Below are 14,310 nucleotides of genomic sequence, written 5' to 3'. Positions count from 1 at the left end.
CATATATGTAAGTAGTTTCCATCAATTTGTTTAAACAGTATGTTAGAAATTAACATATTTCCTTAATTTCTTTTTTAAAATGTTTTTCTTAAACAGTGATAGAAATTGGTTAATTCCGGATCTCCCGACAATGATAAATTTATACATTTACCCGGAAGTGATGGGACAATCATAAAAAATATGGATGTACTTCAGAATGTCATCGTCAGCACAGCTCCCCTAATTAATGTATTTCATCATTATCTTCTTCAAATAACGATCCATCAGTGAAGTGTTCATTCAGAATGTTTCAGTATTGTCATTTTCGTGAAACTGAATTAGTATTATGTAGTAAAAATGTGCAAAATTGTGTTACCAATTGTTTAAACAAATTGAATTTTATGTAAATTAAACACTTAAAAATATACAATTCATGAATATAGACTTTGATACTTAATCAATATTCATTTTTTATTCAATAAATTTTTAATATACAAAAGTGAAAATTTTTTGTCTCATAAATTATATTATATAAAAACATTTTCAATGTTATCCATCTATTTTTCTTCTATATCACTAATCTCAATAATGAACTAAAAAGGTTTGACAAAAAAAGTAGACAACAGAATTTAATATTAAAGTGCAGGCTATCGTTTATCAAAATTCTGGTATTAAATTCCATTTATTTCAGACCGAAGCACGAAGGGATGTTATTAGAATGTACATTCTTATGATACTAATGCGACACGATACAGGGTCCTCAGACGCGAGGGATTACGGGCATCGATTATCGGAAAAATGCGGATTAAATTCAGCGACATTATTAAAATGATCAGACGAAGATTATTAAGATTTAGGCGGGTATTTTGATCCTGATTTATTATTCAGAAACATGCACGGATCGCTTCATGGTATTAGCATACCTCTGAAGTATCGATGTTATACATATGTAATATTTAAATTGTTAACTGAATACAAAACGGATTTAATCTATATGTATTTAAATTGAAAAATTGGCCCAATTGTTGACTAATACTATCTGACAGCAAGATATTAATAACCGAAGGATTCTTGAAAAATGTACAGCAACGAGCATGGTAGGTTCTAGGGGAAAAAGACCCCCATTTGTATATCTAAATTTTAAAATTTAAATTTCAAAACCTATTACGTTAATATTTTCCAAATTAATTGTGATATGAATATCTTCAAAATTAGAATTTTTAAAATTACATTTTTCCTAGGAAAGTCCAGAACCGAATAAACATTTCTGAAGTCCCGGGACTATAAAACCCTAGAGGGTTCCCTTAGTTGATAAACTTAGTTAAAAAATTGAAATTTATTCTAAATACAATAACATTTAATTATAAAGAATCAAATCAGCAGTAAAAAGAATTTCGTTTAATATTTTCTAATATAGTAAATAGAAAGCTTAGAATGAGAATTTTGATTTGTTATATCTCCTAAACCAATATCGACCGCAACCTAATTCTTGCGAGGAATCCCCGCAAGGCTCAATTTTCGACAATAACCTGTAGCTCCATTAGTACATAGTATTAATTAGACTTGTGCTAAGCCAAACAGTCGGGCAATGTGTGCAGAGATCACCTTCTTACCTCTGTGCCATTTTGGCTGAATTCTTTAGCTTCCTACAATACAGGACTCGACATCAGTAACACGAATTGGCCAAGTTATTCTACCCTTTGGACACCTGTGTATCGTAATGATCCAGGTTCTTTCACTATGCAGCCATTCTACCCTGAAAGGGAAGACTACAATGCAGGCTACGCAGGAAGTAGTCCATGAGGCCTACCGCATCTTCCTCTTTATACCTTTGACGCGTTCTACTGCACCTTCTGTATCAATAGGGATAGTAACGACCTAATCCTGGCGTCCTTTCTCCTTTGAAGGCTTAATACAGCGTTAGGATGGTAGAGTGGGCTATCCACCTGGATTGCGCCCGCCATTATACATAAACCCTTCGACGGTGTAATGTAGCATGGCACAGTCATCGAAGTCAGGGCTTAATGTTGCATGGAAGCAATCGAGGCTTCTTCAGCTTCGTCCCGCGCACAGTTTAGTTAATTCAAGGGTAGTGTACATCATCAATGGGATGAACACCCTTTCATTTTTCTTATCTTTCGAAAGAAACTGGGATACTAGGGAAAAGTTGTTCAGAATGATGACCTTGACAACATATTTCAAGGTCACTGAAATCGGCGAAGACTCCCCTATTCCATAGAGGAACAATATCCATAATTACATTGTTTTTTATCGTTGATCCATAAATAGCTTTTCTTAATCAATTAATTAGATATTCATTAATGACTAATCACTTCGCTGTTAGCGTAACTAGGTTAAACTAATAACTTAATTGAAACATGTTTTATTGCTGACAGAGTTGCACATAACTATTACTTTATTTATATTTATATGAACGAGTACAATAATTCGTAAAATTAACTTAATGAAATAAAGGATAATTGAAAGAAAAGTAACGTGTACACTGAGTCCCATCGAAGTTGTCGCAATGAAGTTGGCGCACAAACACATTTATGCCGCGTCGGTGAGCCGACGCAGCGTGAATGTGTTAGTGCGCCAACTTCACTGCGACAACATCGATGGGACTCAGTGTACATGTGTACCACACCGCTCTTTGTCGCCATGACAAAGTAACCAACCAAAAATATTAAAAAGGGTGGCCAACTTCATCATAATACATAGCCTATAGGGATCTCGTGGCAACAATTGCCAAGCCTGTCATTTAATATCGAAAAAGTTTCCTGATAGACTGTTATCGAGCAAACGATTTGATCCTCTTAAAATGCAATTAATTCAAATGGACAATTAATACGATGAAGAGTTCGACGTCGAAACGTTAGGATAGAGGCTTGTACGTTATTATTACGACGGGGAACGACAAGCGGTACGATCTACGAGGACAATTACAGTGACTAGAACGAGAAGGATATCGCCGATGGAGAGTCAACGAGTACAAAGGGTACTCGAAATCCTGGGACAATGTGGCGCCGAGTGCTCCCAGCGAACTGAATTGAAATTGGGGTCAACGGCTTTCATCGGTGAACATACTCCAGCTAACACCGTATTTGGTTGCCTCTTCTATCTCAGTTGACATTTGCTAAAAGATCGTTATTTCGCATCGCCATCCCATGGAATGCCAGCTAGTACAATACAAACAACGATTTACCCCCTTATAAGAAACGTTGTTCAAAGGTCTGATATCGAGTTTGTTCCCTTTGTGATATGATGAATTTTGTAGATGAACAGCTCCACGAAAATCTCATTATTGTTATTACTGTATGTACTGTAGAGGTTTAGCTGTATAACATACTGGAAATATTTACTGCACTGCTCTCAGATGAATTAAACACTGCTTGGTACTCGATTCACACCTTTAATAAAAGATGTTATATTATTTGTTTAAATAATATTGTCTGACTTTTGTTAACTCTCAGACGGCGGACCATGAAGAGAGCCCCAATTTTTATTTCATATTATTTTCATTTTTTAAATTTCACACTGTTCTTTTAAAAATTACTTTTCCAATATGTGAAACTCCTTTATTTCAAAATTAGGTTAATATTCTAGTTGAGGTTCATTGTGTTCATTGTGAGTTCATTGTAACCTTCGTTATATTTTTTGTATTAAAAAAGTAGTCGCGTAGAAGAAAGGGTGGTATGCCCTCCTCCCCCCAGATTTATATTCCTTTCTAAAATCTGATTCATTATCTAAGCTGCTTTAAATTTTTTGCAAAATATAAGTAAATTGTGTGATAGAAAGTGAGAACAAAAGGAAAATAATTGAACTGAATTTGACTGCAGTGTCTTTGCTATAATATAAAAATCATCAAAGGGGACAAATTATCAGCAGGAGCCCATAATACCACCCTTTCCCCTATCATATTAAAATTAATTAAAACAGGTATTTATTACAAAAATGTCTAGCTCGTCATATTGGCCAAAATAACTTGGATATAAATTATTGTATCGATCATATGATCAGGACAGTGTCTACAGCTTTTCGGGCCCCAGGCATACAAATGAAAACTGAAGCCTGTTTTATATTGCATATTTTTTATTTAAATTTAAAAGTCGAAATTAGTGAATTGATTTATTCCATACAGTAATGACAAACGCCTCTATGCGGACCTTAGGCACGTGCCGATTTTGCTTACGGGTAAACGTGACTCTGCATATAAATATGAAAATTATGCATAGGACGTATGCAAACTTGACGAGGACCCCATTAATTGAAACAGTACAAATATTTTTAGGACGTATTATTTATGACGTAGAGGTTTAGTTACAAATGGATTTTAAATGAATTAAATTAATGAACTCTCCTTTGTATTCATTAACCCTTGAACAGCAGAGCCTGGGTCATTAATGATTAACTTAAAGTTAAATATATAATTTTTAAACGAAAGGGTTTCATATATTGCAAAAATAATTTTTAAAGGAACAGTGTGAAATTTAGAAAATGAAAATGATATGAAATGCAAAATTACATTAAAATTGAGGCTCTCTCCATGGTCCGCCATCCGAGGATTAATAATATACCTATCTTTTTCAGAGATTCTAATTTTGGATAGAAACTTCTGTTAAAATAAAAAGAGGTTACCATTTTAAACGTTTATGAGGACCCAGGCCTCTATCGGGATGAGAGGCGAGATCTGGAGTTTATGATTTATGTTTTACCGTTTACATCGCACTGGGGTACGTTCTTGCGTATTTCGCCTATTGGAGTGCCGTGAAGTGCACTCTACGAAATTACTCACCATCCCGAAGATCAATTCGATCCCGAAGTTCGAGTAGTTTTTTATCCACGAGATTCGAGAATTCCGATCGGATATGTTTCGTTGCGACTTTATATCCCGCGCCCGTCCAATGTTTATCTCCAAACCGTTCGTTATTTTCCCTTTAGCTATCAGTCTTTTGTGTACGACCTCGTGTTCGCGTCTTCCATGATTAACGATGTAATCCGGATTACACGACGGCGAAGGGATGAAAGAAGCTAGATGCTCGTCGAGAGGCGATTAAAACGACACCATCGACGTCTATGATGTTGGATCGGCAACGCGATGAGGACCGAGTGACAGAATAACAAGCCCACCTTGACAGAACAAAGATAATAAATCGAAGAGGGAAGACGTATGGATGGAGAAAAACAGGATAGGATAAACTAGTTAGGCCGGGACGCGATAAGAATGTTGTAAGGCGGAGGTTGAGATAAAATAAGGTTAATTAAACGTAATATCCAATTAGTTGTGCGTGTTAACAAGTTGATTTGTAACGTGTTTTTACTAATTATTCTAATGCTTTGAAAACGAATTTTTAATACTCGTGTTACTCGCGATTTTTATTAATGTTTATAATTAATATAAGCATTATCGGAGGCCTGATTAGGATTCTTTAAAATTCTAAAATTCCAAGGTTCAACAATTCTAAAGTTCCAGAACTACAAAAATTTAAAATTCCAGAATTCCAAGATTTTAAAATTTTAAAGTTCTATGAATTCAAAATTCCAAAGCTCCAAACTTTTAAAATTCTAAAGTTCCAAGATTTCGAAATTCCAAGCTTCTAAATTTCCAAGGTTTTAAAGTTCCAAGATTCCAAAATTTCGAAGTGCCAAAATCCTAAACCCCTAAAATTTCAAAGTACTAAAATTCCAAAATTCTAAGATTCTAAAATTCTAAAACTATAAAATTACCAAAGTATGTAGTCTAAATCAGTTAAAAAGAAATAAGACTTATGAAACTTGGAAAAACTAGTTTTCACGTACATAAATGTTGATGTATGTATGGGACCTTCTCCGCTACATCGTCATTTTCCTCGTGGTCACCCAAGAGGAAGGCTGAGAGATCGGAGAAGGAGACTTGGAGGAGGACACCCGGGCATTCGGTGACACCTAGGGGGGATTGGGAATCCGAAAAGTCTACAGGAGGGGAAGGAACGGGTTGGGGGACTCAGAGCATCATCATTTTCCCTATGGAAGCCCACTATGCTCGATACTGTACATTATACCTGCCGTCACCAAAGTCCATAACTAACAATAAGCCGCGCAGGTTGGAAGATGGTGGGGGAACGCAGCGAGCTCTCCGCTAATCGCTTTCCACTTCGTTTGGGAGTATCGCCAATCAGGGCGAAGATGCGCACGAAAGAACGAAAACTGGTCTTTTTGCAGTTATGGGCTCTGGTGACAGCAGGTCACCATAATAAATTAAAGGTTAAAAAGCAACGTTTCTAACAAAAAGTATCTTGCTAAAAGAGAAAGATTACGTTCTTAATATAAAAACACAAAAATAACTTCTGTCTCTCATTAATCCACTAATTGATCCAATTTTGTTACACAACCTCACTAATGAATCCACTAGCAGGTCCAGAACGCGCTTCTCCATAATATCCAAAAAAGTAGACCAATTATTGCGTTAATTAAAAGCACATAGTTTGCTGTTATTTTTATATTTCAATCACGTTGTGTCATTTTTTTTCACAATTATTACCCGAAGTATTTTCTACACGTGTCCGAGAAAAGGAAACGGTAGATTGATAAAACGTCGGTTTTGACGTCGTTTTATCGGCGGGACTCGATAAAAATGTTGGAGGACAGGTGTCACCGCGTCGAAAGGTTCGCGACACGTCGGGAACAGAAGCGAGAAAATAGATCCAACGTGTTCTGGGGGCGCGGAAACAAAGAGATCGAGAGGAATTGAACAAACTAATCGGCAGAGCGTCGACGATGCTAATGGAACAAGGGGGGAAAGGCCGGCTTTGCCGGAGAAAACATCAATGAGTCATGGAGTGTGTGGGTTAGAGAAGGACGTTATTCTCGGTATTTTGTTTGTACGCGAAGGAAGAAAGAAGTTCGTGCGACAAAAGATCGAAGGATAATACATCAGAGAAGGGGCCGGCGAAGGGAAGAACCATCGAGGAAAAACTAATTTCCCGGCGAGGGTGTAGGTGTAGGACGTGGTATTAAAAGCCCTCCGGCCGAAAACGCGAACTCTCTCGAGCGTACGAGTCAGCAAAACCTTTTCGGCGATTCGTTTCCTCGCGACCGGAGCTAACCTCGTATAATTTATATTCTTTCATATTCGAGCCACCCTTACAAATGTATAGGCAAACTGTGCTCACGCGATCCTCTTTCTGACTCAGTGGCTATAAACTTTCAAGGTATTTCTATTGCTCCAATATTTTGACAGTTGAAGTAATTTTTATGACAATGATCTTCTTACTTCTCTTTGTAATCCGTGGATTGCCAGTTGATAATTTATAAAATTTACGTAAGTAGATATTATAACTTGGGGAAACTCTGACAGTATGATCCTAGATTATCTACACCTGGATCGTAAATCATTATCCTCGACTGCTGGAGTGGTTTTTCAGAAACTTCGAAATTTTTAAACAAACGACAATCAAATTACTGTTTATTTTTTTTATAAAATATTTTCAACTGATAAAGGTTATTTATTGTTTATTTAAGTTTTAGAATAATTAAGTTTTTATGCAATAATTAATTGGATAATTAAAGTATGTCAGATTCCAACCCACCAGTTAAGGCAAGGGTTAAATATAATAACAATATTAGATACAGGAAAAGTTTCTTCTATTAATCTATTATTCTAAAATTTATAAATTTTCATTATTGATATTTACTATAAAGAGGTTGATGAAATTTATTCAAAAGTCGTAAAAATTTAATTTATAAAAACATATGTATTATTATAATTGATAACAAGAAATATCTAAATACAAATAATTCATACGCTATTACGTACTGTTGACATTAAGTATGGAAAGATAAAGCCTGGAGCAATTCCTTGAAAGGCTACGGGGATGGGGGTTATTTGGCATACTTCCGGAAGGGAAACATCCTTTGAGAACAAATGTTTTAAAAGAACTGATAGTTTCTTTTGTTAAGAATGAAATGATATGAACAAAAAAGTACATAATAATTGTTTTAATTTGTTTTATTTATTAATAATTATTTGCAATAATTGATTTTATTGGTAATGTTGTTGTTCAAATGAAATTAATACAAACTAAATATACTATTGACCAAAAGTGTGGAAGTAGCAAAATTTCATTTTGCAATATAAGTTACAAAAGATTATTCTAATGAATATAATACTGACAATGAGTCTGTAGTTTGAAGAATATGTTATGAATTATTTCACCATATGTAATACTTGTATGTCTCTATTTGTAAACATGTTTCACAGAACAACTTATTTTTTGCAAAATATTAAACAAGACAAAGAAAAATTATAAGATATATCTCATTATACAAGGGGCGCTTAGGAACAAAAGGATGCAAGTGATATTTTTCAAAATTTTTAAATTAAGAATAGGAATGATTTAAATCATTAAATGGAATGTGGAAAATAAAAGCAAAAAATAATTCGATTTCGTGTTCGAGCACTAATACGTAATTAAAATGGTTATCAAAGGTAAATTAAATCATTAATCTAAAGTGAATCAATATATTTTCTATTCAAATTCGTCGTCTTGTTACAGAAACTTTACGCTACGTCGACTGAGAACTATTTAATTAGTAAACCAACGAAATTGTTGGGTATGGAGGTACAAAGTTTCTAGTGGAGGAAGTCAATAACTGCGAAAACATAAACGTATTACTGCTGGTGGCGCAATGTTGTTTGACTTTTGTCACTAGTTGTATACATATACAATTTCTTACTTTTCAAGTAAAACGTAAGTTGACTACAGTACACCCCAAGGAAATGATTCCTAATAATACAAGACGATTCTCCTAAGTGTGCTATCTAAATTACTTCTAAATTGTTTATTATATGAAAAAAATGGTTCAAACAAAAATTGTATGTTATTAAAGCATTCCTAATAATACAAGGCGATTCTCCTAAGTGTGCCATCTAAATTACTTCTAAACTATTTATAATATGAAAAAAGTGGTTCAAGCAAAAGTTGTATGTTATTAAAGAAGATACACGATTAATTAATTAGTTCACTATTATTTTGCTTGTTTTATTGCGATATAAAAACCATCATGAAATTGTTACTTCTAATGTATAAACGCCATGTTATCATAAAAAGATTCAAATTTAGCGATTCTTTTTTCAAAATATTCTTCGTGCAATTACCCAGCAGCGTGCAGAGCTCAATTTCGCAGTATGGCTTTTAAATCCTTATAAAAAATATGCTTTTGCAGTAGAAATTTTTTTCTTTACAATTTTTCCCAAAAAGCGCTCTGTATGACGATGGGTATACTGTTCCAGAATATGAATATTATAATCATACCGCGGTTTTTTTAGAACTGTGTCCAAAAAATATGAATTACTTGTTTGCGTTTTATTTCTACTCTGCTAGAGGTGCTGCTGTCATTTCTGTTGATCCCTGATATATGTATTTGTTTAATCTTAATGTAATCCTAATGTAATTTGTAATAATTTTTGAATATCATTTCTGTAAATTCTTTAATTCAACTTATTTCAAAATAATGAATTGAAATAATGAGAAAATAAAAACTGTATGAATAAATCAAAAGAAATATCATGAATAAAGCGAAAATCTGTCTCTGACATTTTATGTTATAAGACCTCTAAAAAAATTACAAAATATTTTGACAAAAAACGAAAGAAGTCTTTCATATGTATTTATTCAGAAAATGTAATATCAAAAATAGATTGAATATTTCATTCTAAGCATCGCGACCCGCCACAACCAACGTGAGATAAATTAAAAAATATTTCTATGAAAGCTGCCCCGTTCAGGCGTGTTAATTAACGAGTAAAATCGGCGTTAATTTATCACGTAAAGGTGAACGATCAAGCTCATCCGGTCGGTGTGTTTTAAACGTCCAATGAATAGTTTGTACAACAGGGCGAACGTTCCGAACAAATTTGTTGGCAAATTCACGTAGAACGCAACAGCCGTGGGGCGATGTACAAAGGGAAAAGTCAGTTGGCGGAAATGGAGAGGCTGCAAATGACACGTACACTCGTAGCTTCGCACAGTTGGGGCATTTTCTACTACGGCAACGATCTATTTACCGACGGTCTTCTATGCATTTTATCGTTTCCAGAAAGATATACCGGCTCGGGGAGAAAAGGGGGAGGGCTTAGCCGTCCCGGAGTCTAGCAACCGAAATACTTTATGCAAAACTTAGTTTATGCCACGAGCGTTATTGAAACTCCGAGTAGGATTACGCGCGCCGCAGGAGATACGAGGCGTGCTCCTTAAGGTCAGAAGCGAAACACAATATCTGCAGACTTATTTATTACCCTCCCTCTCGACATTCTTCCTAGTCTGCTATTTGTCCCTTTAGTAATGTTAGTATTTCGTTTCAAAATTTCAAATAGAGTTTATTTAATACTAATTATATAATTATGATAAAAATCATAGGAAATATTTACCATAAATGACATCAGGGAGGAGGGTCAAAATGGTCAGTTTATTGCCATATTAATGCTAGAACTACAGACGTTTGATGCGCACTTATTTTTAAATTGAAATTAATGTAGAAAATTAAATAGATAAGGGATGAAACATTTCAACAAAAATATCTCAATAAAATTTATAATTTAAAATAAGAAAATTGAAACGCCATTTTGACTAGCTTGGTAGTTCTAGTGTTAAGAAATTGAAAGCTTTTGTTCTTAATATTTATGAACATTTTAGGAAACATTGTCAAGAATAAACAAAATAAAAAAAAAAGAAGTCCTCCCTAAATTAAATAAATATGGTTGCACCACTGCTACAATTTAAATCCAGTTATGCACAATGGTCTTCTCAACACATTTCAGAAATATATTCAGCAATACATAGAATATGATTGAAAAAAAGCAATGACTTTTATTTGCAAGTTAATAACGCGCTACTGTAATATACTGTTACTATTATCGTTAAACTGCATTATAAAATTTGAACAACCATTCGGTCGATGAAAAAACGAGGAAGCAGCGTTGCAAGCTACGAAAATAGAGTTTAAAGTGGACTATAGAGAAACCGAGAAAAGAAAAGGGAAGGTCCAGCAAAAGCCAAAAGAAAAAGAAAAGGGATTTGGAGAAGGTATACGGGTGAGCTTTTGCAGGATGAGATAAAAAGCCGCTTATTCCTGGATGGCAGTTGTTAAAATCGTACTATTATAAAGTATTATATGTATTTTTGTCGGTGCTTTTATGTCATTATACCGTTTTCGTGAATATTGAAATTGTTATACAAAAAGATGATAATGTGGGACCTTCGTGATTTTCCATGTTACAACGAAAATATCTAGCGAATAACAGTGGACAATAAAGGCTCGATAATTCCTTGCATTTCTAACGATAAGATACGGGAAATTATCGAGCATCGATGTTTCTTTTGTTTCTCTACTGCAGTTATACATTAATTGGCTATTCATTTGTTTACGTGAAAGAGCTATGTATTCATATCTAGGTGAGAGAGTCGAGTGAATAAAGTGCTCCTAACGAGGAATTATACGCCGGGGAATTACTGATTGTGAGTGCCAAAGGAATGCGTTGTTTCTGCTCATGAGAAGCACAGATAACACAATGAAAAACTTTTGTTTATGAGATTAAGACATATATAAGCAACATATCATTAAAAACAAAAGAAATATTTCTTGCAAATTTTCTTGGAGAGAGATTCAATTTTAATTTAAGTTTTTATTTCATATTATTTTTATTTTCTGAATTTCATACTGTTTCTCTGAAAATTATTCTTTCAATATATGAAACTTTGGTTTAAAAATTGTACATTTAACTTTTGGTTAATATTCTTGTATATGTTTTGTAAGTTTAGATCTCGATTGACCCAGGCTCTGCTATTTGAGGATTAAGTGAGTTAAAGGGTTGTATATTGGAATGTGAAATCGATATTTATAAGTGGAATTACTTAATCATTGATTTTTCGGAGATAAAGTTAAAGTTTCAAAAGTTGTACATATGTGATGACATATTGTTCCCCCACCCCTTTTATGGAGGGTAATATGGCACCCTTAAGGTGATATGGTCATATTAACAATAGGGGACCTTGTCATTCGAGAATATAAATAATACAATAAAATAAATGTAATATAATAATTATATCTAGGATTATTATTATATTACATTAATATGGAGATATATGGATCTAATGCCCCATATGTAAATTATGGGCATTTGTATATAAACAGGGGAATTTGTTTTATTTATTTACTTTTGATGTCCAAATGTCACTGAAAAATGATTTTATAAAATTGTTTATTAGTGGACCATGTAACCCTCATTTTTATAAAAGTTCTAAAAATGACTTATTTTCATAATACATATTAAATTCGGTGAAATTATTTTTCTTTTACTTTCATTTTTCATCGTAGATAACCTTATTAGTTTATGTACATTTTATGCAAAAATTTAAAACAGTTTAGGTTATGAATCAAATATTAAGAAGAAATATAAAATGGGGTGGGGGGCACATTACCACCCTTTCCTCTCCAATTTCGCGACGTGCCAGCCACCCAGTTACCCACCCCTCGTTCTTGATAGTTCGCGGACTTCCTCTCGAGGATTCCGCAGCACGTAGCAAACCGGAAAATCTTCTCGCCCCTGGCGAAGTCTCAATTTCGCTCTTCCTATCGGTTGCTCGTTAATTACGATTTTATTATAGGGAACGCGCCGAGACGTTGGGGGACCATGCATCACCAATTCGTTGGAAATTTCGACAGCGAACACCCCCGATTTCGGGGAATTTTCCATGAATCTTTCTTTATCTCGTTTCTCTGATATTAACATCGAAATAAATATTAAATTAGTTATGAATTTTGTAATATAGGAATTGGAAAATAGCAAGCTATCTGGAGTTTCGGGAAGCTAAATAGGGTATCAAACGTTGGGTCTTCCACGTTGTGTCCGATTATTTCGTCTACTATGACATTGCCACATAGTGCAAAAGAATCTCACGAAATGGGGTAAAAATATTTTATTTTAAATACCTGAAATTTCGTTAGTTTTCATCATATGAGGTATTTAAAATCAGAGATGCAATTGACATTTTTTAAAATTTTTAAATGAAGAACAGAAATTGTTAATTAAATCCATAAATATAATATTATAAATAAATAAAAATATGTCACTTCCATTAATTAGATTCTAATTAGGGAGACACACTGAACACGTGTTAAAGACAGATAATTCTACAAAATTTTTTCAAAATTGCACATTTTTTGTTTACTGAAATAATTTTTCTCATACATAGTAAAAAACATTGAAACTTTGTAATTAATGGTTTTTATATCCATGTTTATTAAGATCTTCCCTTTATTTTAAGAGTTGTACACTACTAATTGAGATTTGATTCCACCCATGGGGTAACCATAATTGCCCCATAGAAGAAGGGAGGTAAAACAAATTTTTCTTTTTCTCTTATTAGTATTATGGAGTACCGAATTAAAGGGAGGTCTAAGGGGGACTGTAGTCCCAAGCCTGTTATAAGTCTTTGATTAAATGTTATTTAATTTTATTTAGATTCAATTTCAATTTTTGAACCATGTTTATCAATCAAGGGGGCTCTTCGAAAGTTTGACAGCCCAAGGCCTTAGAACTCTTAATTCTGTCCTGGTATCATGATACTATTAACGAGCCCAATTTTTTCATTTTTGCTTATTTCCAACAAAATACTCCGGTATTTATTAAAAATTAAGTTTTTTGTGTTCCTTAATAGGGGATCAGCTGACCTTTCTGTCATTCCCCCTCTCCCTAGTTGCGCTACTGATACATATAGATATGTACTAAAATCGATCTCAACTGATTGTGAGATTCCAAATACTTAAATAATAATAATAATAGTAATATAAAAAAAATTGAATTAAGAGTTTCTTACTTTACTCCCTCAGCCAAAGCATAACCCTAACTTATTTGTTAAAATTAATATACCGTTTCTTAAATTGCATCGTTCAATCGAATTCCTTTTCCCATTCGTGAGGTAAGACATTTTTCAGATTCTTTTCGTTCAGCTGATTCAACGGTAACGCGTACGAAAGGGTGCAAATAAATTTGGCACGTACGTATGGAGTGGAATATCAAACACGTGCCGAAGAGGGAGAGTTGATTTAAAAAAGAAATTCCAAACAACCGGACAGATGCGCCTTTGAATTTATGTACCATTCGAAAGTTGCTGCTCTTTCAAAGAATTTTCAAAGAAGGTTCGTAGATGTTTTCCATAGAAACTCGAAGTCTAGATAGGATGAAGGTATTTTTTAAGAATTGTATTACTATCGAAGATATTCTATTTCTATCACTAGAAATCATTCTAATGCTCAAATATTCAACAAAAGAAAACACATGTGCATAAATAA

The 14,310-nt window shown here is 33.8% G+C and overlaps 1 protein-coding gene across 1 annotated transcript in view; it reads right to left on the bottom strand.

Annotated features, from left to right (window-relative positions):
• LOC114879405 (protein rhomboid) overlaps positions 1-14,310 on the bottom strand; it is a 500,898-nt gene that overhangs the window by 221,627 nt on the left and 264,961 nt on the right. The window lies entirely within an intron of this gene.

The sequence above is a fragment of the Osmia bicornis genome, chromosome 8 (assembly GCF_907164935.1).
Source record: "Osmia bicornis bicornis chromosome 8, iOsmBic2.1, whole genome shotgun sequence".
Lineage (NCBI taxonomy): Eukaryota > Metazoa > Arthropoda > Insecta > Hymenoptera > Megachilidae > Osmia > Osmia bicornis.
This window is presented reverse-complemented; position numbering and strand designations above follow the sequence as displayed.